The following is a 27,459-nucleotide window of genomic DNA, read 5'->3' as shown; positions in this document are numbered from 1 at the left end:
GATTCAACTAATTTTATACCTTTCACAATATGTATTCAAAATTATAATGAATCTTAATTAATTATAATGAATATAATGAATTAAGAAATTGGTTGCAAACCGAACATTTAATAATTTGTCATGACAAATTCTTATATATAAACAAACTCAATATATCTATAAACAAATTCCAGATTGCGAGTATTTATGAGGAAGCGTTTGGCTAGAGATAAAAAATATATTTAAACACTGATTTTTAAGGCTTTTCTTTATTTGCATTAACTTTATGTTATATTTTCTTATAGCACATATAGAATATTATTTCATTATAATATAATTTATTTTAAACATTTTCTCTAGCCGGCGCTTTCCATTATTTAATTTAAGCATATTTTTCAATATTTGCCGCTGAATCTTAGTCATGATGGGGAAACTAATGTTGCACTTCCGCAGTAATGTCGTCAGAGACCGATGACTCATAGGTGAATTCCCTTTAAAATACAGTCAGGCGGATAATTTATTTATTATAAACCATGCTGTAAAATGTTGAGAGAGTAAAAGTGTAGATTATGTTTTAAGATTTGATAAGATGAATTTCTTCAATAAATTCATTTCACTCGGACGAATGCTGACGTATGAAAAACGAGGCATAAAACTTAACGTTAAGGTATCTTTAGGTTAGAATGCAATTATTTAAATTTTCTCTCGTAAATCTTATTTCTTTATTATCAAACAACTTTTCCCAATGAAAACTGTTTTAGAGAGTTTGGAAATGTATGGAAACCTCTTTAGATAATTTGAAGATTAAAAAAGACAAAGAAGAAATGGAAGAAAGGGGAATCTTCTGAATTGATAGCAAATGTATCGTTATTGAAAATGCTGTGCTATTATTGCAAAAGATAACTTAAAGCTGAAGTTACAATCATGCCTATTCAAGATTAATGGCATTATACAGTGAAATCTTGGTACGTTGAGCCTTATGGGATAAGCGATTTATATCGAATTTATACAGGTAGAGAGAAAATTTTGATAAGAATATTTTGGCAATTTTAGTTTAAAGTTAAAAAAAAAAATAAAAACATATCATATAATTATTTTTTACGCAAATGTAAACAAGTTTATATTCTTTTATTTATTATAAGTTACATATCAAGTCATTACTTATTTGAATCGAGAAATATGAATTTCAACTCGTTTAAAATAAAGATAAAACATTTGAAAATATCCTGAGTGATAGTTTGTTTTTGCTCATTACTGGATGTAAACTATCTACGTGTTAGTTATCAAAGCTACTGTTGTATCACCTTAGGTTCTGAGAAATCGATGAATTATATTTGGGGATAAGTAAAGTCTCTTTGCGAGTTGGAGTGTCAAGTTCATCTTCTGAGATTTCTCCCTTATACTTGAGTATTCAGGAAACAGTCATGCTTAAAATTTCTTAGCTTATAATCCCTGCGGTAGCAAGATCATTATAATATCTTAGATTTTATTCAGATTCTGATTTCTTATTTTTTAAATCCATGTCAATCACATACTATTCTTAGAAAATGTAAGGTAAACATGTAGAGATCATTAGGCATTTTATTTCGGAGTAGGAGACTTGAAAACTATGCAGTATTCTCGCCCTGGCTCGAGTCCCGACACTCAAGATTGCCAGCCGGATGTGCTTCTAAGTACACCACGAAGGCACTCGGTAAGGAGAGAAAAAGTACCTTACATTCTCCACCACTTATAAGGGCACACGCGTGCTCAAAACTTTGTGTCTCACAGCGCCGACGTTCTCAAACATCTGGGAGCAGGTAGCAGCCGCTACAAACTCAACAAGGCTGATCAGAAGATCATTTAAGACGTTCTAGAACTGGCACAAAAATATATAATCGAGCAAGAGACTATTATCGCAAATCTTACAGGGCAGAAGGACTCTCTGCTTGGTCACTCATTACATAAGATTTTACCAACCACTGCATCCTCTTCTGTTATCCCGGTAGCTTTAGGCTTTCAGCCAGCTCCGGGATCTTCAGGACATCAGCCAGTACTTGTACCTCCCTCAGAGGCATTGCAGTCTCCTTTTACACTGGTCCAGAAAAAGTCGGCGACAGAGACCCATAAAACGTCCCATAGACCATAGACCGTCCTACAAAGACGCGCTCCAAACTCTCCTGAGGACCGCAGACAATAAAACGGACATTCCATTCAGCAGAGCTATACAACATTAGAATTTCTGCAGTGTAATTCACTTCGGATCACGTACTTACCGTCTCTGCCAAAGATCATAGAGCCACACCCTCTAATATTCAGCGCCAATTAGCCTCGGGCATTAATTCAAAGAGTTTGGGATTCCCAAGTCAACAGATACGTCCAACAAAATCGCAAGACCTATTAATTCAGTGCGCTACACGGCAGAAGTTAACGAAGGTAAAAGAGTCAATTACGTCTGAAAAGAATTTAAGTGAGTCTCTAACAATAAGAGAGCCCAAGCCCATGACAGACACTATAATTCTCTTCGGGGGTGTCACCAGAGTACACGACGGAAGATCTCAAAGTAGCATTCGAAGAGCATCAGCCATCTGATAAAGAAAGAGCTGTACAGCCCCGCACACCCCTTCGACGTCCAGACTCTCTTGTCAACTTGGCCTGCAAGGAAGCCTTTATCTGGATTTTAACTCCTGCTCTTTCAGAAGGTACGTCCGGCTTACACAGTGCTGCAACTGCCAAGGATTTGGTCACCTAAGCAGGAACTTCCACGACTCTCCATCGTGCGTACAATGCACAAAGGTGCACTGCAAAACTGTCAAAACTTGTAAAGAACAGCCGCAGTGCACTAATAAGACGTTATCTGCAAGATCGCACAGTGCAAGCAACTTTAGACTCGGAAATCGTTGAAGATAAGATCCAGCGGGGATGCCCACAAGGATCCCGCTTGGGTTCTGTTCTCTGGACAAACTTGACAAACACCATCCTTAAAAACTCAAGAACTTTCCAAATTGCAACATCACCGCATACGCGGAAGATTTCCTGTTAGTCGTAAATGGCAGATCAAAACTAGAGTCTACAGCGCAATTAGTGCTAGAAGTTTTTAGCAACTGGGCAAGATCTAACAAAATCACAATATCGACGACAAAAACGATTGCAATGTGCATAGGGGCTAAACGCCAATTTCGAAGAAAACCTACCGTGAAATTATTGGGAAGCTCCATCAAAGTCGCAGACCAACTTAAATACCTGGGTCTGGTTCTAGACATAAGACTGTCGTGGATTCCCCACCTGAAATATGTTAAAAAGTGTCACGGGAAAGAATTTTAGCGTTTCCTACCCTATGTTGAAAAGGTGGTATCTAACAGTCGCGGAACGGATTATCCTTTACGGCTCGGTTATATGGGCCAAGAGACTTAATACCCACCAACGTAGAATTCTATCATCTATCCAAAGGCAACATCTCCTGCAGGATAAGCGGAGTTTACCGAACTACAGCAACAGCGGCCTTAGAAGATATAACCGGCATCCCGCCACTCGACTATTTATCTGGGCGGAATACTGTCCCGTTGAATTCGGCGGGCTTTTTAAGCTCTAGGACTGTTGCTGCAATGGCATCTATTTCAGCTTCTATGGATAAGGGACGTACTCCCGCAAGTACTTGAAGTGCGTTCGTTGAGGTTGTGCAAAAGGCTCTAGTGATATTTATTAATTGTATTGAGTTCAGCATTTTGGCTTTTCTTACAGTCATTGGGAGTGCCCATATGGGTGCTGCATAGTTCATAACAGTCATAACAGTCTTTAGAAGAATCTTCATAATATGGTTATTTAGGCCCCAATGATATCCTCTCATTGATTTCAGCGCTTTGGCAATTTTTGAAGTTTGGATCCTCTTTTCCTGCAGATGTGGAATCCAGGTGAATTTGGAATCTATTATCAGGCCCAGGTATTTGACTGTTCTTACACACTTAATTTTTTGGTTGTCTGTCTTTATTATCGGTATTCTTGTTTATTTGTGGCCAGGTTTATGGATTATTAATGCTTGTGATTTTGTGTGTGAAATACGGAGTTTTATTTGTTGACATGGAGAGTGAAATATTGACAGAGTACTTTTACAGTTTTCCTCTAGCGCATTGCGCGTCGATCCGTTGACTACAAACGCCACGTCGTCAGCAAATACAATGATATTCGTATGGTTGGGCCATTGGTGCTGAATGATTTTGTTGAAGGTAATGTTCCAGAGGTCTGCGCTCATACAGGACCCCTGTGGGCATCCTCTCGTCTGCTGTTTGGTAACTGTTATATTGTTATGAGTGATTATACTTTTTAGTTGTTTAGGTATTATATTGTAAGCAGAAAGCAATTTTAGGACAGTCCATCTAATAAAAAAGGCAGTTAATCTAACTCGCCGTTTCAACACACAGGCTCAAATTTGCAGTGACTCCTTATCTAGCCTAAAGGCAATTGCTGGCGCTAACAGTATGAGCCCCATTGTCCTCGAAGTGCAGAAACTAGCCATGCCACTTGATCATCGACCGGTATTGAGCTGGGTTCCAGCACATACTGGCATTGCCGGTAATGTGCTAGCCGATCAATTGGCTAAAGAGGCAGCAATGGGTGCATACTTACCGAAGCACGCACTACCTCTCCCAGGCCCTTACCTCAAAAAAGTAACATATGGTTGGTTAATAAGACAATGGCAAACGAGATGGGATACTTCCAGCACTGGACGACAGACGCATAGCTTCATCCCTAGGGTATCAGGTACAACCTTTTCGTTTTCATCTGCCATCCCGACGTTTCTTACAGGGTATGGTCCATTCCAGACCTACTTACATAGATTTGGATTTGTGGACAGCGAACTATGTGAGTGTGAGACGGTGGGTTCACCGGACCACTATGCCTTCGACTGCGCGTTAACTAGATACCACCACCTAAAAAGACCCTCAGAGCGTCACTGGAAGGAATGGACCCTTCATCTCGTAAAGCACCCAGCAACACACACAAAACTCAACAAGATGCTACAAATTTGCATTGAAATAAAAAATAGAATTTTATCGACTTAGCATTTAATCTGCATAAAGTATGTGTAAAATTCTATTCTATTTTAGTCAGTCTTCTAATCTGCAAATGTATCCAGTATCCTACTATGTTTTCTAATTTGAACAGTATGTATTCTCTCTGTATATACCCATGTAGACATTAAGAGACAATCGTTACCTCAATCTAAGTTACAAATGTCCGGTCGGCCAGGTTCTCTCAAATTCTCATCTGAGCTAGTATTACTCCGCTTGGTTTGTCCTTAAAACGGAGATCTTCTCAGAGGGTTTACCCTTTACCCACTTATAAGGCGACTGGGGAGAATAAGACAATATTGCCAAATCTTGGTGGTGCTGAATTATCGTTCACCACCTTTTTAGTTTCTGCGCCATTGTACGGTCATAAAGAATTTTTAAAAAAATTAAACGTGAGCAATTAGCAATGCCTCGCCTGGGACTCGGACATTCCGATGGTTAGCCGGACGTGCTTTCCACCACAACGGCCCGAAGTAATCTTACATTGTCCCTTGCTTAAAGGGGGAAAAGGAGACCCAGTCATAAAATCCTGATGATGATGAATGATCCTCCATAACCTTTTAATTCGGATGCCAATATACAGACCATTAGGCATTTTATTTCAGATACGTGAAAAATGTACTGTGCCCTTGCGAGACTCGAACTTCGGATCTTTCGATTGCAAGGTGGACATGCTTCCAGTTACACTATGAATGCACGCGGTAGAGAAGGAGAAAATACCTCACAAAGACGTCTTTTTTTACTTCCTCGTAGGAATAAAAAGAAGTATTGTGATCGCAAAATTCCCAGTATCATATTTCAACGTAAAATTTCATTTCGACCTTTCCCAAATCTGTTTGAACGATTGTTTTGAGTGACGTCTGTACGTAGGGGCAGAATAAAGTACTGTTTTCCCCCCAAAACGGATTGTAAATTGGATTAAGAAGAGACTTTTTCTCGATGACTGTACATACATATGTACGTATGTATCTTGCATAATTCAAAAACGATTAGTCGTAGTATAAGTTATTTTCTCCATCCTTCCAGCATTCCTTCGCGGTGTAACGGTAACGCACTCGCCACGTATGCGAGAGGTCCAGGTTCGAGTTCCGGCGAAGGCATTGCGCCTTTTTCATATCTCTTGTTTCAAAACGCCGAAGTAAAACGTTGGTGGACAATAATTCGTCACCACCAGGATTTGGCAATTGGGTCCTCAAATCCCAAGTCACCCTTCAAAACGGGGAGTATATAAGGCCTTTTCTCCCTCCTTTCTGCAAGCCTTCGTTGTGTAAGTGTAAGCGCACTTGACATGTATTCGAGAGGTCCAGGGCTGGAGTCACGGCGAGAGCACTGTAGTTTCTTCAAGTCTTCTTCAGAAAACCCTAATGATGTATAGTAGAACGTTGAAATTTTGCATATGGAACTGCTATAACATCTAGTTATGCACCTTTTCTTATTGCAATCTGCAACTTCGACATGTATTCGAGAGGTCCAGGGCTGGAGTCACGGCGAGAGCACTGTAGTTTCTTCAAGTCTTCTTCAGAAAACCCTAATGATGTATAGTAGAACGTTGAAATTTTGCATATGGAACTGCTATAACATCTAGTTATGCACCTTTTCTTATTGCAATCTGCAACTTCGAGCGTATATATATATATATATATATATGTATGTATGTGATGGTTAGTTCGTTGCAGATAATTTGATATTAGATGACTGATTGACTAGGGAAGATGGCAATTATTCTGTAGTTGCTAGTGGACTGAAATTAGAAGATCACTCAAATATTGATTACGTAGCAGAAGCTGGCGGGAACTTTTGAAGAATGCCAAAATCATTCAGTAATTCAAACGTATCTTTTACCTGTTGATTATTCTGTGGCATGCCACATGACAGTAGGGACAATATGAACCCCACAATTTTGATAATGGCATATTATATTTTTAACAATAAATAGAAGCAGCCAAGCAAGAGACGTCTTTAGCTAGCAAGCATAGGCAGCAAAAGAGGAGGCATAGTTAGTAGCAATTGCTTTTTATAAACTTGAAAATTCTTTGTTTTAGTCCTGGATATCGATTGGGAAAAAGTTTGTAGTACTGCAGTTACTGCAGAGAAATTGCAGATGCCTTAAAGTGGTTGCGCTTTAATTGAAAATTGGTACTTTAAAGGTCTGTTGTCACTTTGTTCAGTAAGTTTCAATTTAGTAATGAATTTTTCTTCATATTTTGATGCCTTACATATTTCACTCCTAATTCCCATATTATTGGTTTTTCTAATTAGGAGAATCAGCTACGGCCGTGAACTGACTGAGTAGTAGTATTTTTTCCATCAGTCACATTTCTTTGAATATAATTTCAGCACAAAGTGCTACTACATGCAGCAGACTACATACATTTCAATTTTTATTTTTTAATAACTATTTTTGTTATTATTGTAGGGTAATGCTGGATTCTGTTTACTAAATTTCTAAGACATAATTTGAAAATACAAGTTAGTCGTAATTTGAATTTTAATTTTTGCATATTTATTTGTTTACAATTCAGTAAAGTAAAAGAATTTTTATAGCCATAAAACTAAACTGAAACTTTGATTTTATCATATAAATGCTAAAACTGGTTACATTGTACACTGAACGGAGTTTTGTTTTTTCTTTGAGTAATTTTATTTAAGCATTCTACAACCATCAGCAAGTAGTCACGCTAATTCGCTTGTACAAGACCTGCCATTTTTGTCAAAGTTTATTATTATACTGTATTTTGTTTGTTTTTATATATTAAATACTACATTACTCTAGAATACCAAAATCTGAATTTATTTTATACTGCGTAAAATGCAATTTTATAATTACATACTAGAATCATTTTGATCTCATATTGATTTTAACACGCGGTTTTACAAGACATTCAACTGACTGTAAAATTCCGGATGTCTTCATGAGATTCCTTTTCAAGAACTCTGATCGTACTCAATGGTTAATACTCTACATTCAAGACATTTGGAGAAAATGTTTACACACTATTTCAAGAATTTTACAAACTTATCTTTCAGAGACTTTCAAATTGAACTTTAATTCCATTTCCAAATTATATAATATTTTGTTAGTATATTTTAAAATTATGTTTCTATACGTTTCTCTATATTCAAATATGAGAAAGTTTATGAAGCTAAGACGTGGCATAGCGAACTTAAACGCTGTGTTCTCGAAGCATTTCCTTTGCTTTCTCGTTGCAATTATAAATACTATAAATACTCTACAAAATTTCTCTTTCTTTGCTAACACACTAATGTTTTCTTTCCAAAAGACGTTTCTCTCACCAAACCTTTTTCTCCTTGAAGGGGGACATTACATAAAATATAAAACATAAAACAAAATTATTAAATTTAAGTGGAACCAACCGGCAATAGATCTTTAAATTCATATTTTTTCATTAAACACATCCCAGCTTCAAGGATACGCTTTGCATCATTTTGCATCACTCTGCAGCATGTTACGTCACACTTTCCCTGCAGTTTTTTTGCATTGCGAAATCTTTAGCTCAGGATTAAAACAAAGACTTTGCGAGCTTATGAGTACGACCGCAGTCAGTACGCATCACTTTTTCGCCTGCTTACTCTGCCTGGGAAAGTCAAGTCTCTTCGTTAACCCTCAGTGAGTTATGGACTTAGCCTTAAAATGTCAAGATTCCTCAGAATGTCATGAATAAATGGCATTTTCTTTACTATAATTAAAAATCTGATGTGTACACCACATGACTTCCTTGTACGGAATATTAAATTATACGCATTTTTTCTTGCATTTTATTTAAACTTATTAGATTGAATTAAACCTACTTCGTCGACAGCGCATAAACCACAATAGAATAAATGCATTCTTTAAAATTCACTTTGTTTACCATAGCGACACTCTGGCGCTAGGTTTACTTAACAGTATTATATTTCATTCATATTATAACTCAGAATGCACAAAATGTATATCATTTAAAGAATTATCTAATCGTTGCCACATGTTCTATTCAAATACTATAATAAAGCTAGAACTATGTATAAAAGAAATTAAGCAAACAAAACCAAACAGAAATAGTTTTTCACAGACGATTGAGTATTTCTCATTTAATTAATTCAGTTCTCACTTGGCGAGAAGGCAAAAATAGATAAAAACTCAAAATATCTATATTAAAAATTACGAAGTAAATCTCAAACGCTTATTTCCTCGAAAAAATTCCAGAAAGAATTAAGCATGATTTAATTGGCAATAATAAATGAATGCGTTATCTTTGTTGTTGCGAAGCTAAGTTTCTCTAGATTGGCAACAAATCCACTAGTCTCCTGTTTCAAATGTAAACATCAATGGCTGCCATTAAAAACAGGCTTAGCGGCAATTAAACAACTTTAAAATTGCTGATAATTATAAAAATATTGCACACAGATTTACTAAAAGTCATAAAATCCTTAACCGGAAGATAAAAACAACATAATTCAATCATTTTTAAAGCAAAAAAATGTACAATTTACAAACATATAAGAGTAAAGAAACTGAGATCACTGAGCCGGGTAATAGAGTGGATATATATATAAATATATTTATATACGTTTGGTGCTGCCGATTGCAACCAAAATACGAGATGCACATCTACATGTTATAGCAGTCCCTATATACAAAATTTCAACGTTCTGAGGCTAATCGTTTTTGAGTTATGCGAGATACGTACGTACATACGTTCGTGCAGACGCCAAGAAAAATTCTCTTCAGAATTAATTTTAAAGCAGTTTTATAATTTTTTTGAAGGAAAAGAGTATTTTATTCTGTCCTTACGTACAGATATGACGCAAAAACATCGTTAAATTGCATTCGATAGCGGTCAAAATGGATATTTTCGTTGAAATATGCTGACTGAAACTTTTCGCGATTACAATACTTCCTTTTTACTTCGTACAAGGAAGTAAAAACGACTCTCTCACTTTATTCCTTTTTTCCAATATACACCAACTCGAACCCGAAATCTGATACATTAAAAGTTAGCATAAATTTTCATGTGTAATGAATACGAGAAACACCCTTCCATACGGAATTTTACGTCCATAACGCTGAGGGGGTTTTAAGATCCGTTTTTTATTATCTAAAATTTAAATTGCGTATATAGAAATTGTGTGGCAAGTTTAGCATCCCTAATGCTGTACCAGTTTAAGCAAAGTATCTGTGAATAATTATTCCTGTTCAAAAATAAAAATGATGTTTTAACGATTAAATCAGTTGTGATTTTCTCTCCAGTCATATCTCAACAGCAGTTCTTCTCGGCCATGTATGAAAAGTGATTGGTTTCGTCTTTTCGAATCAGCTGTCTGCTAAATTGTATTAACGTACCACGACTACAGACCTCTAAAATAGTACATTATATTAATTACATACATAGGTAACTATATAGACGTATAGATAACTACAAACGTCTACACTTTATCAGGAGCTTTAATCTGGGCTCAAAGATATGGCAACCGACATCACTAACTAACATTCTGAAGAAGGTGGTCTGAATGAAATGTCTGCTAAACTGTCCTCTAGACATTTTATAAACTGTTCTCTAGACATTTAAGAGCAAATTAATATTTTTCTCATTAGGAAAAAGCATATCTTATATTAGAAAAGACAAAGAGAAAAAATGCGTGTGTTATGGGTGCACTCAAGAAAGTTGCCATAATACCCAATATCCGAGGTAATAAATTAGCTTCATTTGGCATTTATTCGCCCTTTGGTGGTTTATAATTCAAGAGGTATTCCATTCTGGAACTAACTATGTCCAATAAAATTGAAATTGTTTTCTGTTAACTACTAGAAATTTTTTACCTTACTGAACAATGTTTTCTCCAGAACGGCGCTTTCTAAATTAGAGTACGAGGAGCAATTATTCGAATTCTCGGAATAGTCTTAGTTTATAGTTCAAGGCTTAAATCGTAAGTACTCTCAAAAATGGGGAAATACAAACTTATCTTTTATTAATTTTTATAAATATTTTATAAAACTAAATTTTTGTAAAGGTTTATTAACGAGACCAATGTCTGATGCAGTATTTGCTCTGTATTACATTTATTAATTTGTAAAATTTAATTTTAAAGTTGCATTAAAATAATTAGTATTTAATTAAAATAGTTTAATTTTTAGAGTTTATTAAATCCAGAAAAAATGGTATTTATTCAATGTAACTTATCGAAAATGTTAGAATGATTTTATTTAATTAGTTAATAACATATTATAGTCTATAAAGGGGAACACTAATTCCATTATCGATATGTTGTAAAACATTAATTTAATTGAATGTAATATAATTATTATTTATTAATAACTGTTAATTTACAAGCGTAATTTATCTTATATTACAAAATGCATGTGGCGTGGACGCATTCAGCTGATCAATGTTTTTTAATGTAAACATTTTTCCTATCCGAAACAATGTGCACATTGGAAACTTTGATTAATTTCATGATTTTGTTAATTTTACTGCTCACTGTTACCCAAAGTTTGAGATATGCTGAAAAATAAAAACAATAAAATAACTGATCCACTTTCATTGAATCGTTATTTAATTTACTTTATTTATTATTTAATTCGGTTAATATTCTCGTCAAGTCTCAAAATGTACACTTTCCGCTTAAAAAATAAGCAACAAAGGCAAAACACGGAATAAAAAAAAAAAAAAAAAAAACATTTAGGGGATATGCGTGAAATTCGTCCAAGAGGTTGGTGTGTCATTATTAGACCACATAGCAAGCAATAAAGTAAAGACATACAAAAATACATATATTACGACCATCATACCGTGAATCAAATGGGTCGGAAGAATGTCCAACGGAAACATCACGTTAATACACTCTAACTGAAATGCATGTTTGACAACGGCGAGACAAGATGGCAATAGTGCCGTTGATCGCTCGTTGTGGCAATAACGCTCCTTTATATAGTAATGCATGTAGGAGCTCGTAGGCAGATATGGAAAAATTTACTCTCCAGATCAGCGGTCGTCCACTAGTGCTCCGTGAAAACTTTGATGGTCCGCAGAAAAATTGCCACATTGTTTATATTTTTATGAAGATTCAGTTGTAGAGACATTAGGTATTTTTTGGAAGCCGGAGAGATCAAAAATAGCAAACGCCTTCACCGGGAATCGAACAACGGACCTCTGGAATACCGGCCCAGCGTGCAGAACAACTACAATACGAAGGCACGCTAGTAAAGTGGGAGAAATACCTTACACAGTTTAAGAAATGACGAGTAACAAAACCTATTAAGGAATATGGTCCTTCTGAATTTAGCGACTTTTTAGATACTTTTGCAGATGTATCTAGCGACATTTGAAAGTGCGAGTTGGCATCCATGGAGATGCTGCTGTTATCAATAATAGCGCGAACTGGAATTCTCTTTCCTTTTGAATTACAAACATATGCTATTGTAGTCGTTAATAACACAGTTTTCTCCCTGTCAATAAGCAACTAGATGGATTTTTATGAGAACCATCTGCATTCTTGTTTATAATTGCATCACTGGAAGTTTCCGTTTTTGTTTTATCTAACTGTTGATCGATGGCGCTATTGCTGAGTAAGCGATGATTATTATGTTTACAATAATTAAAATTGGCGGCATAACACTCTCCGTTTATTGATATTGCTTTGTGTTTGCCGGTTTGTTCTTGCTTTTCGTGAAGTTCCTTTTCAGTAATATGGAAATGCGAAGCTTTCTGTACAAGGGGGGAAGATTTTTGTACTTTTCGTATAATTTTTCAATGTGAACGAAATATGTGCATCAGTGAGATGTTAATAGAGTTTTAATTGTTACTTATAATCAGGGGCGTAGCCTGAATTTCCATAAAAGCATGCTGCTGAACATCATCAAATGTTTCGAAAATTATATTAACAAATGAAGACTAGAATTACATGTATTGGAATGTCGAATATTGTTTTTGCGTATTAATATTTTGTTTTTAAGGTCTGATTTAAAGTATTTTTTTAATTCATATTAGTGGTTCGCCAAATATAAAGTTATATATATAGTGGTCCATGTCTAAGGGTTGACGATCGCTGCTCCAGATAACTCCGCACTACTCGAGCGCTATACAGGCGGGGATTATCGTCCATAAATATAGCTTTGATCATTGCAGCGATAGAAGGGCGCACAAGAGGGTGCAGAATTTCGTCGCGATATCGAACGGCTTTGAGAAACTACCGGAATCACGTAGAGGTAGGTGTAGTCGTTCGCTATTAAGCCCGTATAAGTAAGTCTCCTTCTCTATAATGGTCTCCTTTTATGATGTCTGGTCCCTGATAGTGTGTCCCTGGCTATCGCTATATCATTGTCCTTTGAGAATTGTTCTGGATGTTAAATCGAGACTTACCCATAAAGAGTACATGGCCCAATTGCTCTGGTGTCTAAATGCGATGTTCACGAGCACAATTCAACCACGGTCTGACATGCGATGGGGACCAAGGAGCACAAACCATAAGTCGTCGGATGTACGGTCCACATTCATGCAGTCGACGCGACAGAGTTTGGAGAGATATGGGCGGCCCTGCAGCAAAAGAAAGATGCGACGTTAGCTATCATGCAATTAGTGATCTACAGCGTCTTGCAAATGGTAACAGAAAGTAATCATCTGCCGTTATTGAAATCCTCCGGCGTCTAGACCCACGTCTTCTAGGATATATAGGAGTTTTGATCTATAGGAGTCTATAGGAGTTTTGATCTCTTTGGTAACGCTTCCACAGCCTATTGATGACACTGCGATGCACATTCCACTCTCTCGCAACAGTGGATTGTCTTGCACCAGCTTGCAACATCCCAACAGCCCTTCAAAGCATTTCAACGGACAAATGGTGTTTCATGCTTTCGGTTTTGGATATCTCGGAATACACGGAATTATCGCTGCTTGCAAACTGAGGCACTTGTCCAGCATATCCCTCTTTAAAGGTTTGCGGTAAGACTGCAGCATTGCGTTTTATGCTGATTTTGGTTGCCTGTTTGCATTCCGCGATGCGATCTCTATCTCCTACGTAAATTGTTTGTTTTAATTCCCCTTTTTACTTTCGTACCGTTTCTCTTAGCGTTTGTTTGATATTTTTTAGCTTGTGTGTGTGTGTGTATATATATATGTGTGTGTGTGTGTGATAAAAACAAATTCAGAAGTAATAACTAGTAGAAATTTTGATGGCGTAGAAGTGTTGATTCATAATGAATAGGAAATTGGAGGGAAGATTAAATCTTCATTTTTTATTTTAGCTTCATGTTGCGGCCACAATCAGGGACGGGACGAGGGTGAGGCAGGTGAGACACTTGCCTCAAGTGAACAAATAGAATGGGCGCCAAATTAGCTATTCGATCCAAAATTCAGAAATTTATTTTTCCAGCTTTTTAACTTTTAATTTCGGAATACATCAGTGAATATTAAAAGAATTTGTATTTAGTTGTTCGTTGAAGTCTCTCATTAGTTTGACTTACGTTTTTAACTTAGTCATAACAAACTTGCCAAAGTCCACTAACTGACATAGACGGCGGCATAACTGCTGAGTTTTGCAGTAACATAAACGCCTTCTGGAATATAGCATCCGAAGAATAAACAAGGGGGACTGAAAATGAAATGTACCATATAATTAGTTATTGCACTTTTTTCTTTCTTTCCTTCTTTTTTTTTTTTTTTTTTTTTTTTTTTTTTTAAATCTATATATATATATAAAATTTTCCAATAAACGAGGCGCATGAATCGAAGTTTTTGGCTTGTACTGACACTCATGTTGCCCGGGAACTGTATGGATTTTTTCATTTAATGTTATTTCTGAAGCAGATGTTGAAGTATTAAACAAACTGGTTCACTCTTTGTTAACTAGGATGTAAAGATATAAGGTAACATAAATGTTTTTTAATAAGTCTATTGTTTATTTTGAAACAATAAAATAAATTTTTCAGTTTTAGAGAACTAAGAAAGAAGGTTTAAAATTTTGAGTACTTCGTGGAAGATTTAAGACAAACTGTTCTGGCTAATTCTAATGTAATTAATTGATTTTGACGTAAAAAATATCTTTTAAAAAATTTAGCTTTGTTGCGTTGACTCTAACGGGATCACTATAAAAATATATTTAAAATATATGTTTCTTGCTAAAATATTTTAAGAAATAATCGTTGCTGTGAATAAAAATTAATGATAAACACCTGTCATAATCACGAAATTTAACACATAGAAGTTTCTTGAGTTAACTGATAAAGCGCAATTTAAGTAAAGATAAAATATGAAGTATCATTAGTACTTGTTAATTTTAAAATTATGCTTTTATTGTCAAGATACCATGAGATTGTTAGGAAAAAAAGCGTCTGACAGCCAAATTATTGGAATATTTAAATTACATGGCGTATAAATTTCTGCTCAAGCTAAAATAAACTTTTCATCGGAGGTGGATAGTTTAACTGATGAAAGATTTTGTGAATAAAGACTGATTTAATTAATTAATCTATAATAATTTACACTTATGCTCGCGACACCATATGCTTTAGAAGCGATGCTTTCGTAGAGGATGTTCTGATAGAACTGTCTGATACTCAAAGTACAGATTACTAAATGCAGTCAATCCGATCACTACAATAAACTGTGGGAACAAGTTGCATATGTTTAACCCTCGGCCACTTCTGAACGCGAACGACCAGAAATGTAAAAATTATTACTCAGTAGTTGTTAAGAAGAATTTCCGCGATCAAAAATATCTCTTTACAGAGGAGGATTACAGAGGAGGAAACGCTTTCAAACATGCCCATTCTGTGTATATGTTAAGCTTATGACTATGTATCCTTAGATCGCCAGTAGATGGCAGTAGTGTTTGTTTGTGAAAAGAAACTGCGATGTCATAATTATGTATGTGTATCAGTTCGTCTTTGGTGTTCGTCAATGAACGTTGTGTGAAATAACGCTCTTTGTTTATTACTTTACATTCTATCCAGTCTGATTATTAAAGACTTACACATATTTTGTTTATGGTGCCTGCAAACCGGGATTATTACGAACCAGAAAATCGACAGACTGAATAGTTCGAAAATGGAGGGCTTTTTGAAAATTTGAAAAAGAAACGAACGGTTGTTAAAAGACAACTAACTACGAAACTGATAACCAAAGTCGAAACGAATTTAGCAAATAATATTCCGCTAAATGAGAAAATTGAAATTATCGAGGATTTGTATGAACTGTTAATTGAAAAAATCGACGAACTGAAAAGTTTAGATTCCGAAATCGAAACAAAATTAACTTCGGAGGAGATTGAAAATGAAGTTATCTTAAGTCAAGAATACCAGGATAAAACTGTTATATGGAGAGGGAAAATGCAACGATTTTTAAAAAAGAATTCGGAATCTTCTAAAATAGTTCATCAGAATGAAAGGGCTAATGTTGCACTTCCAGATGAAACGAAAACATTGAAGTTACCACGTCTGCAATTCGGAACTTATTACGGAGATTCGTATAAATGGTTGGACCTTTGGAACCAGTTCGAAAATACAATTCACAATCATAGTGGATTGAGAAAAACTGAAAAATTTGCGTACCTAAAATCCTTACTTTGCGGTAATGCTTTAGCTGCCATTTCCGGTTTCGCTTTAAGTGACCAGAATTATGATTCCGCAATAGAAATATTGAAAGAACGTTTTGGAAGACAAGATGTTGTTATCACTTTGCATGTGAATAAATTATTATCTCTTGAACCAGTAGGGAACATTTCAAATGTTAAAGCACTGCGCAAACTGTACGATGGATGCGAAGTCAACATTCGAAGTTTAGAATCGTTAAATGTTACTTCTGGAAGTTATGGAAATATTCTCTGTCCTATCATTTTGCAGAAATTTCCAGAGGAATTAAATTTGGAATTTAATCGAAGTCGAAAAATGAATGCAGGATTTGAGATAAAGGAACTTATAGAATTCTTAAAAAACGAAGTTAACTGTCGAGAAACTGCAAGTTTAATGAACTCTGCGAAAACGAATCAGAAACCACACATTCGTTAAAATGAACAACGCACGAAAGCTTATCCGAATTATAAACTGAAAGTTCCGACTGCTTCAGCTTTATCAACAATTGGATACAAATGTATATTTTGTGATAAAGAAGACCATACGAAATATAAATGTACTGAGGTGAACTCTGAAGAGAAACGCAACATTTTGAAACGTACAGGAAAGTGTTTTCTGTGTTTTGGATGTAAGCACTTAGCTATCAACTGTAAGAACAGACAGTTTTCCTGCAAAAATTGTCGCGGTAAACATCATGAAAGTGTTTCTGTAAATTCCGCATCAGCTGTCTCCAGTGTAAAAAATTAGGAAACCGAAACATCGGCGGAAATTGTTCAAAATTCTTCTGCCAAAACTGGATCTAATATTATGCTTCAAACGGTGTATGCTGTGGATGAGGGCAGAAATAAGAATTGTATTGTAAGATGTCTTCGTGACGGCGGTAGCCAAATCTCTGCAATTCGAGAAGATTTATCAAGAAAATTACAATTACCAGTGAAAGGAGAAACTATTTTAAATCTGCATACCTTCGGTGAAAAGAACGGGAAGCACTGGCGTCGAAAGAAAGTTGAACTTCGCTCCGAAATATTAATGACCCTGAAAAATGCATAAACATGGAAGTCATTGAAGTGCCCGTCATAACAACCACGGGTACCAGATGTCGAAATAAAATCCAACCTCCAAGCATTCGGCATCACTTTGACAGACTGCGGCGGCGCCGATGGAATGAGTCATATTTCCGTTTTAATCGGCGTGGATATTATGTGGAAAACAGCAAGCGAAGAAATAAAAAGGATAAACAGAAATGCCGTAGCTATGAAAACCTTGTTTGGGTGATGTATACAAGGCAAAGTTTCTTCATCAGACTTTCACATCCATGATGCGTGTTTAAACGTAAGTGTGTAACGATCCTAAGTTTTACTAACGTTTATTTTATTTTAAAACTGTACTATCACTTCTTATTATCTACTTCCGGCCAGAATTAAGTACTTTAACTTGTTTATGCAAATTGTCTTGCTAACGCCCAAGTATTTAAGTTGTGGCTTTTTGCCAAGAGTTAGGAGAGAGAGAAGGAGATTTAGGAAGAGAGCCGCTTGCCACTGTAGTCTTGCGAGTTTTCACTCGGTTGCTGTTTGCCTTTAAGGCCAGAGGTTTAGCCCTCTTGATATTTGAAAACGTATTGTAGTTTCAGCAGCTCGGCGTACTACATACGTACCCTTTTAAATAAAGGCCAAGTCTTAGTGCTAGGCCTTTGTATACTAATTCAAAGTTAGCTTTTAGTTAGAGTTTTAGTTAGAAGTTTTATATTTTTACGTTCAGACCACAAGTGGTTGGTCTCTGTATCCCGAAGTTCGGGAGTACCTGTAAAGTAATAGAGAATAAAGGGTTTAGTATACCCTTCCTGCTTGTGTCGTCTATTCCATACAATCTGGAACAGAGCTTTAGTAAGCTCTCTGTTCTTATTCAGCATACAGTATGTTCCCGAAACAAGTGAAGAGACATACGTCTCCTGACAAGTGTAGAAGAAAAACTTCTAAAAGGCGTCGAATCGTTTTGGGATATTGAATCTATAGGAATTAAAATTATTTCTGAGGAAGAACAAAATGAAATGGCCTCACAGATATTTGATAACTCGATTACACAAAAAAATCAGATGAGGAGGAGAAAGCTGTACAAATATATCATGAAGCCAATGATATAATGAAAAATGCTTCAATGACTCCAAATGGAATTCTAATTCGGATACTGTAAAAAACCAGTATAAATCAAGTAACAACTTTGTTAGCTTTAAATTGCCTGATTGTGATTCCCCCTCAAAGATTCTTGGACTTCATTGGGATACAATTAAGGACATCTTCTGTTTTAATGCTCAAGACGTTATTGATTTCGTCCAGTCAAATGACCAAACAAAACGTTGTGTTTTGAAAGCCGCTTCAAAAATCTTCAATCCTGTTGGGTTTCTTGCTTCATATGTTATTCAAGCAAAAGTTCTGTTTCAGGATTTATGGCTGAAAGGTATAGATTGGTATGAAATTATCCCATTAGAATTGCAAGACAAGTGGAACAAATGGTATAGGGAACTATATGATCTACCTAATATCCAGATACCTCGGTGGTATTTTCGTGATGTTGATGAAACGCCTGAAACACTAGAACTACATTGTTTTTGTGATTCATCTCAAAGTGCTTACGGAGCAGCAGCGTACGTGAAATTCTGTACCTTAAAATATTCTGGAGCAAGTTAAGTAATAGCCAAGAGCAGAGTGGCTCCCCTGAAAAAATTATCTTTACCAAAACTCGAGCTCATGGCAGCAGTGTTAGGTGCAAGACTTGTAACTACAGTCCGTGTAACATTTTCCTCAAGCTAAGATTCATTTATGGGCAGATTCTTTTATTGTGCTTCACAAAGAACTCACCACAGCGATGGAAAACATTCGTACAAAATAGAGTGTCTGAAATTCAAGACAAAATATCCCCGAGTATGTCGCATCATTGTGCTGGCTCAGAAAATCCAGCTGGCAAAATCACACGTGGTGTTAAAGTGAGTGAGCTTGTAGTAGATCAAGTGTGGTGGCATGGACCTCCATGGCTTGATCAAAATGAAATAAATTGGCCTAAAGTGAACGAGCATTGTAATATAGTAGATAATGCTGAAGAAAGAGTTGTGACTCAAGTTACTAGCAGTGTTCAACCTGTAGAACCTGTGTTAAAAATAGAGAAGGTAAAATTTAGGTAAAATTTATAAAAAGGATAAACAGAAATGACGTAGCTATGAAAACCTTGTTTGGGTGATGTATACAAGGCAAAATTTCTTCATCAGACTTTCACATCCATGATGCGTGTTAAAACGTAAGTGTGTAAGGATCCTAAGTTTTACTAACGTTTATTTTATTTTAAAACTGTACTATCACTTCTTATTATCTACTTCCGGCCAGAATTAAGTACTTTAACTTGTCACGTCACATGCATTTAGATTAATTAATAATTCACATGCATTTAGATTGAGTCACGTCACATGCATTTAGATTAATTAATAATTCACAGAATAGAGTGATTGGTTCTGTGTTCAAAAAGGAAATATGTAATGTTATGTGTTATTTTATTAACTTATCACAAGCTGAGTACTTTTTTGCAGAATTGAATGATGTTAAATGTAAAAAACCATTGTCTCAAAATTCCAAATTGTTTGGAATACAGTAAGATAGCAGGAGTAAGATAAATAAGATAGCAGGAGCAGACAGACAGCAGTTCAGCTGGGCCAAAGCGTAGAAAACCAGTGCGTTATGTTCAGGGTGAAATCTTAATTCAGACCGAGTTAGTTTTGGTTCTCAATGCAATTTGATTGGATAGTTAATATTGCTATAAAATTACTATTGGCTGCCTGAGGTTTAGTTCCATTTACATCACCAGAATTATGTAAGAGTCATGTGACATGGATTAATCTAGAAATGACGCAGTGCATAGAGAGGTTACTATTTTTAGAAGTCGGAAGGGAAATGTCCGTTGCTAATTTAATCATTTACATATCTGCAAAGTAAAATATTAGCAACTAATTTAATCTTTTATATATTAGCTTAACGCGCTTACTTTCTACGCTTTGGTCTAGCTGGACTTCTATCTGTCTGCTCCTGTTATCTTACTGCCGATTTATCTAAAAATGTAAGCTTTTTGTAATAGGCACAATTAATGTGCCAACTTGATTGTGGCCGCAACATGATGCTAAAATAAAAAATGAAGATTTAATCTGCCTTCGCCTATAATTTCCTATTCATTATGGATCAACACTTTTACGCCATCAAAATTTCTACTAGTCATTACTTCTTAGTTTGCTTTTATCATATATATATATATATAATGTTGTATGATCTTAAATCCATTTAGTGCGAATACAAGTTATTATTACTTGCGCAATTGCTGCAAAGTTAGTTAATAATAATTTATTTCCTAAACACTATTGATTAATTGATTATATTATCTCCTAAGTTTAATTAAAGTAGAATTATTTTAAAAGTGTGAATCTAACTGGTAAGTTATATTTTGTATTCTCAAAAAAAAATCTTAACAGACGGTCTCTCTCAGATAAGAACTCCACAAAATACATCCCTCAAGAATTCCAAGTCCCACCCACTACCATAAATTACTTCACCCAAGTCTTACCGACTGATATTATTCAAAGCCCCTACTGCCGCTAAGAATTTTCGGACACCCTACACTTCTGAGTCAGACACGAAGAGAACACTTTGCCAACTCCCCCACTAGAAAGAATGTAAGTTACTTAATACCTTTTCTGGCCTTTATATCTTCATGTACATTCACTGATCTTATTTATATTATTTTCTATATTATTTTTTAAATTATTTTTATATTGTCTTTGATTTGTTTTTACAAAGATTGCATTATTTATCTTTTTTTATAATCTTCTATGTTTATTTCAACTTTACTTTGAATTCGATTTCATAATCACAATTTCCAATGTTTAATTTCTACAAATAATATAGTACTCAAATGCATAAACATGAAAGTGTCGGGGACGATTACTCGAGTTAAATAGGATTTCTCTACAGTAATTGATTTTTACTCCAAATTGAATTGACTAAAATGCTTCATAAATTCTTTGAATATCAGCATTGATTCATAATTCCTTCTATTCGCGGAAATATTTGGCCTGACTAGAATTGCCGGTTTGGCTTTAACTTATAACTCGAGTAAAGACGAAACACTTTCGTATTTACGTATTTTTATCAATTATTGTTCATTGAACGGGAGTTGGTTTGTTCCCCTTGAAAAGTCAACTAATCTCCGATCAATGACAATGATTACATGTTTTAATTTTTCCTTTTACAATTGAAATTTTATTCTTCGGGATGATTTAACTCCAGTCCCCGTTAAAACATTATTAACATTTTGCTTTCAAATTACTTCAAAACATCTTTCAAAATATAACTTACCAGTTAGATTCACACTTTTAAAATAATTCTACTTTAATTAAACTTAGGAGATAATATAATCAATTAATCAATACTGTTTAGGAAATAAATTATATATATATATAACTTTTAAGTTGGATTTATTCTCTATTTTTTTTAATCTCTTATTTTAATTCCCAAGCAGTCCATACTGTAGAGAATTTCACACGTCCGTTTATTCGATTCGTTAAAGAACCACAGGCTTACTAATCGAATATATATTGTGAAATAATGTACAGTAACCCATAATATAAAAAAATAATAAAGAAGAATCTATTGCCCATTTTGTAAAGATTAACTGATTTAAAACAAAGCAAAACTGAACTGAAGCAGTAAGTTCACTTCACTACCTGCCAAACTCAACAATGACTGAAAAGTTTACATTGTATAAGAATTATTAGATTATATTTGAACGTTTTCCCTAAATTATCATGATTATGCCATAGAGAAACCGTTTTTCCGATTTTTTAAGATGGCCAGTTATGAATAGATGCATATGGGTAATGGAGTGAGAAATATGTCTTATTCTTAATCAAATTATCTTGCACAGCTAGAAAAGGCAAAATTCCTTACCAAAAGGAATTCAATATTAGCTCGACCGCATGTTATAATAGCTTATGAAAACTTTTTTCGGGTACTTTTAGTGTGATGAAGAAAGAGAAAATCAGTGTCAGTCACTCTTGAAGAAGTTGAGAGATGAACACCTGCTGTTAACTATGAGAAGATGATTTTGCGTGCAAAGATTGTTTTTTTATCCCCTATGTATCGGATCTGATAGAGCAAACGTATGTTTAGTAACGGGAACATTCACCTGTGGTAATCAGCACTGTTCACAGATCGCAGCTTCATATTTCAGTGTTAGTAAAGTTATAATATGGGTTAACCAATAAGAACTGCACGGAACAGCAATGGACAGGAAGAAATTTGATGATGCGTTTGACAATGCTTGACAAGAGATATAATTTATGGAAATATTCAACCTAATATTAAAATTGGTTTCATAGAAAGGCTTTATGCATTCCCTTTTCTTCAAGAATAAAGAATATTCAATAATAAACACATATAAATTGTTTAACCCTCTATTGTTCTTTTATCATTATTTACATTTTATTGCATATTTATTTTTAAAACATGGAACAAAATATATATGCAGATATTAAATGGTACATTTAACCTCTATATAAGTATTTTGTCAAGAACTGATCTCACTTTGTCTATTCACATGCAAACAGATTGTCAAAAAATTCTTTAATAGCATAATCATGCAGCGCAATTTTTTCTCGAATTCTAAGATTTATTCTTGTTTAAAAAAAGTAAAACTATTAGAACACATTAAATGTTTAAGCGTTAAACGGGAATCTCTTTGTATGTGAATCTAAAATAATGTTGTGATCAACTCAGAATCAGTACTAAAAGTAATGTCCACTGAGTTTATATTGGATGATGTTGGCCAGAAATATTTAAACGTGCATCTTTCCAGCGTGAAATAATTATAGGAAACTCTAATGTAATGTAATCTATCTATTCCAATCATCTCTAAAATAATATATGTATGAAATAAACTAATGTTTCCAATATAATTTACGGAAATAAACTAGATCGGAGTATGTGTAAAAATTGCTTGTCAAAAATTCCTCTAAATACACAAGACTGCGAAAAAAGCTCGAGGTGGGTTAACAGTTTTATGATTCCCTTTGACCCAGCAGTAAAGTATACTGCGAAAAAAAAAAGTTGGTCAGTTCCTACATCTCCCGTACTACTGGGCCGATTGACAAAATGTTTTTATAATGCTAACCAATGTAAGTATCCATAAAAGAACTTGATCAGTATTTGGAAAGAACTCGGTTCAATAGCAGAAATGCACAAAATTTCACTAGAGAGGCATTGAGAGATTTTTAAGGAATGATACGTAGACGACTTCCTTTCACATTCTCCATATCTAGTTTACAGAATCAACAGGATTTTTATAAAGTGGAAAAACGTAAATCCAACCACGCACTCGCCTGAAATTTGAACCTTGGGTCTTCTACACACTAGCTGGACTTGTTGCCACTTACAGCGTGAGAGCACGCACGGGGATAGTCGTTGGCCGAAGCAAGCGGCTGAAGGCTTTAACTTATTTTATTTGCCTAGAAAGCTAAAAGTTTAAAAATTTCTTCTTGAGAAAATGTTATGAAACATCTTTCTGATAACAAACAGAATTAATTAATTTAGAATTAACTTCAGTCCTTTCATATTTTTCGTTACGACAAAATCTCCAAGAACCATAAAATCGCATAAAAACTTTTCACATCATTTAAGATGTAAAACTATGGAATTTTCCTCACACACAGGACAGTAAAAAGGCGGATCGGAATTAGAACTTGTGAATCCCCAACTTGCGTATATTCTTAAAAGACGATTTTCTGTGAATCAGGTGGTTTATTGTAAGCTGGGGGTTAAAAAGCACGTCAGAAAGTAACTTAGAAAGTCCTCCTTGGAGGAATCCTTATTTAAGCAAATAGCCTTCGTGTGCTTTGCTTTAAACAATTAAACATACATGTATGAGAATATTTCATTGGGTTGTTGAATATTTTTCTGAGACTAAGAATTTCACTTTCGGAGCAACGACTAGCGTCTGGTGTCAAGTGTCTCATCCCGGCAGATATATATCCAGTTACAATTCATTTTTATCTAATCACAAATGTGGCCGATAGATCGACAGTCTGATAACATTTTATGGGTTATATTTCTAGTCGTATTCTACTATATGAGAGCAGTTTTAAAACTAATAAAGTTTAAATGACATGATTTCCTTTACTTTTAAGCCGCCTCATAAGTTAGCTCAAAGGGCTCCAAATCTAATGAATATGATAGGTGTTGTGAATAAATTTTATTCGCAGTAATCATCATGATTGTCTCTCCCAGTTTAATCAGTTTAAATCTCTTAATTTCAAATTTTAAATTTTCAAAGAAAAAGCCTTTCACGTTCATTTATTTTTCTTTCTTTAATTTCCAGTTCTTCAGAAACTGTATGTTTGAAACTTCTTTAGCAAGAAACATATTTTTTTATGTATATTTTTATTCAAGTTTCCTTAGAATCAACAGAAAGAAGTTAAAGATTTTAAAAAGCAATTGTTTTATATCAGTACATTAGAATTAGCCAAAACGGTTTCTCTTAAATCTTCCACAAAGAATTCAGAATTTTAAACTCCTTTTTTACATTTCTTTGATACCAAGCAATTCATTATTGCTTCATTATAGACAACAGAACACCTCAAAAAGGAGAGTCATGTTTTACTATATATATGTTTACTTCCAAGTCTTGAAAGGCACGTAGACGGTTCGGCACACAGTTAAATCATCATTTAATATCTCCAAAAATATGTGTTACTGCTCCAAAAATTACAGTAAAGCACCAGTTGCAATACATCTAATGTAAATTAAAAACTAACCGTAAACCTACTTTAAAATAAATATGGATATAAAACAAAATCTCGAAACGTATGTCTCCTTCAATCACATCTTAATCAAAAATTAAACAAAAGACACATAATACGATATGTTTCAGCTCCTGAAACAATGTGTAGACAAATGGGTCGCCATCTATACTAGGTTAGTGGACTTTGGAAAGCTTCTTACGGCGAAATAAGAGTTATAGTTCAAATTAAAGTGAAACAGAGGAGAATTATTTTGTCACAAGTGTGATGCTTTATAAAAATGTTTATAACATGTATGCAACGAGAAATGGTGTACCACCGGGGTGCCTGGGTCAAAGGACCCTACCCCCAATCGAAAATACGCTAATTCGAACAGAATGCAAAATAATAATATGCCCAAGATATCTAATATATTTTTTTTCTTTTAAGTTAATATATATTAACAAACTATTTATGTGAAGTTAGAGTGAAGTTAGGATGACCATTACTAATTTATGAAAGCGTACATGATCACGTGAAGAAAATGCCGTCCAGGAAAGCTACTAGAAGGAACAGAAACAGCAGTACATAACAAAAACATGCAAAAAGTTTGGTAAATGCAAGACCCAGCTTTCAAAATTAAAAGAACATATAGATACAATTATTCAATAATTTACACAGTACAAGTTAGAAGTGACATTAATACGCAACACAAGAACATGCCATTAAGAAGGTGACCAAGGTAAAGTTGAACTTAATCAAAAGTGTCTCTAAGAATGGCCATAACCATTAAGATGTTACGCATTGCTAGTTGAGCGAAAAATTTCTTCAAATATTCAAAACAGAATAAATAGTTTATCAATAGCATGTTCTGCACTTTGCAGTTCAGGCATTTTTTCCGTAAACGTTTTTAGTATACTCATGACAGAGAAGCCTCTAAATACTTCACAGACTTTATAAATACCAGAAAATGCATTGACCGAAAAGTAAGCACTTTGACAATTTTTTCCTGGGCGAAATACCCCGACTTATTTATACGATCTGCCTTTGGGTTACATTTGAGTAGCTTACTCCAGGTGATACATTAGCAATATTTTTTTCACTTGGTCTGAACTGGGAATTAGTATTACTAGAGGGTTTAGCATCATTGTTATCATTAACATTTCTCAGATTAGAATTTTTATGCAATTTAGGAAATTTGGGACATCCACGGTAATTCGCGGTACGTCCAGATTGACAGCAATTACAACACAGTACATTTTCTAATCGCTTCGCAGAGCAATTTTGAGTTTTATGCAACCCCGCGCACTTGACGCAGCGGGGCTTGAATTTACATCGATTAGAAGAGTGGTGGAAGTGTTGGCAGTTATGACACTGCACAATACTTCAACTTGATCTATATACACGGAAACTTCAGCATGAAAGCAAATTAAATAAGTTAAGTCGTAAATTTTATCAACACCTGGGAAAGTTTCAATTTCCAATTGGAACAGTGGCATGGGTGTCTTTGAACGCATCCTGTGCATTTGCGCAACCTTACGTATTTTATACCCTAATTTTTCTAACTCCTCTTGAATTTCGTCAACAGGGAAGGCTATCGGGAGCCCTCGTATAACTGCTTTGATAGGCCTATCTTATCTAGTGGTAATAATATAATGATAAATTTCTTTTTCTTCCAAATATCTGGTAATTATCCTATGATCCTCCTCCGAACGAGGAAACACCTTTAAAAACTCACCATTAATTTTAACGGAGAATAAAATCCGAAAATTTAACATTTGGCTTTACCATTGCTGGCTTAATTTTGGTGGGGGGTTATTGCAATCACTTCAGTTTCTTCCGGCATTTCAACATCATTAACATTTTTATCATTATCATTACTCAATCTTTCAAATCTATTTTCAACAGCTATGTCAGTATTGCACTTAAAAATTTTGGCTGGCCTGGCCACATTACGTGGCTGAATAAAGCCATCACAGTCCTGTAAAGCAGTTACAGTACGTTTACCTTTTTTAGATCCCCTCTTAGGTTTAGATTTATCAACACACGCATCAGTTTTAGTTTTA

At 34.9% G+C, this 27,459-nt stretch overlaps 1 protein-coding gene across 1 annotated transcript in view; it reads right to left on the bottom strand.

The window, feature by feature from the left end:
- Gat (sodium- and chloride-dependent GABA transporter) overlaps positions 1 to 27,459 on the bottom strand; it is a 178,358-nt gene that overhangs the window by 86,783 nt on the left and 64,116 nt on the right. The gene's annotated exons all lie outside the window — the stretch shown is intronic.

The sequence above is a fragment of the Stegodyphus dumicola genome, chromosome X1 (genome assembly GCF_044657685.1).
Source record: "Stegodyphus dumicola isolate Sdum_Otavi_A_Nest chromosome X1, ASM4465768v1".
Lineage (NCBI taxonomy): Eukaryota > Metazoa > Arthropoda > Arachnida > Araneae > Eresidae > Stegodyphus > Stegodyphus dumicola.
Note: the sequence above shows the minus strand (reverse complement) of the source record. Positions and strands in the feature narration are given on the sequence as shown.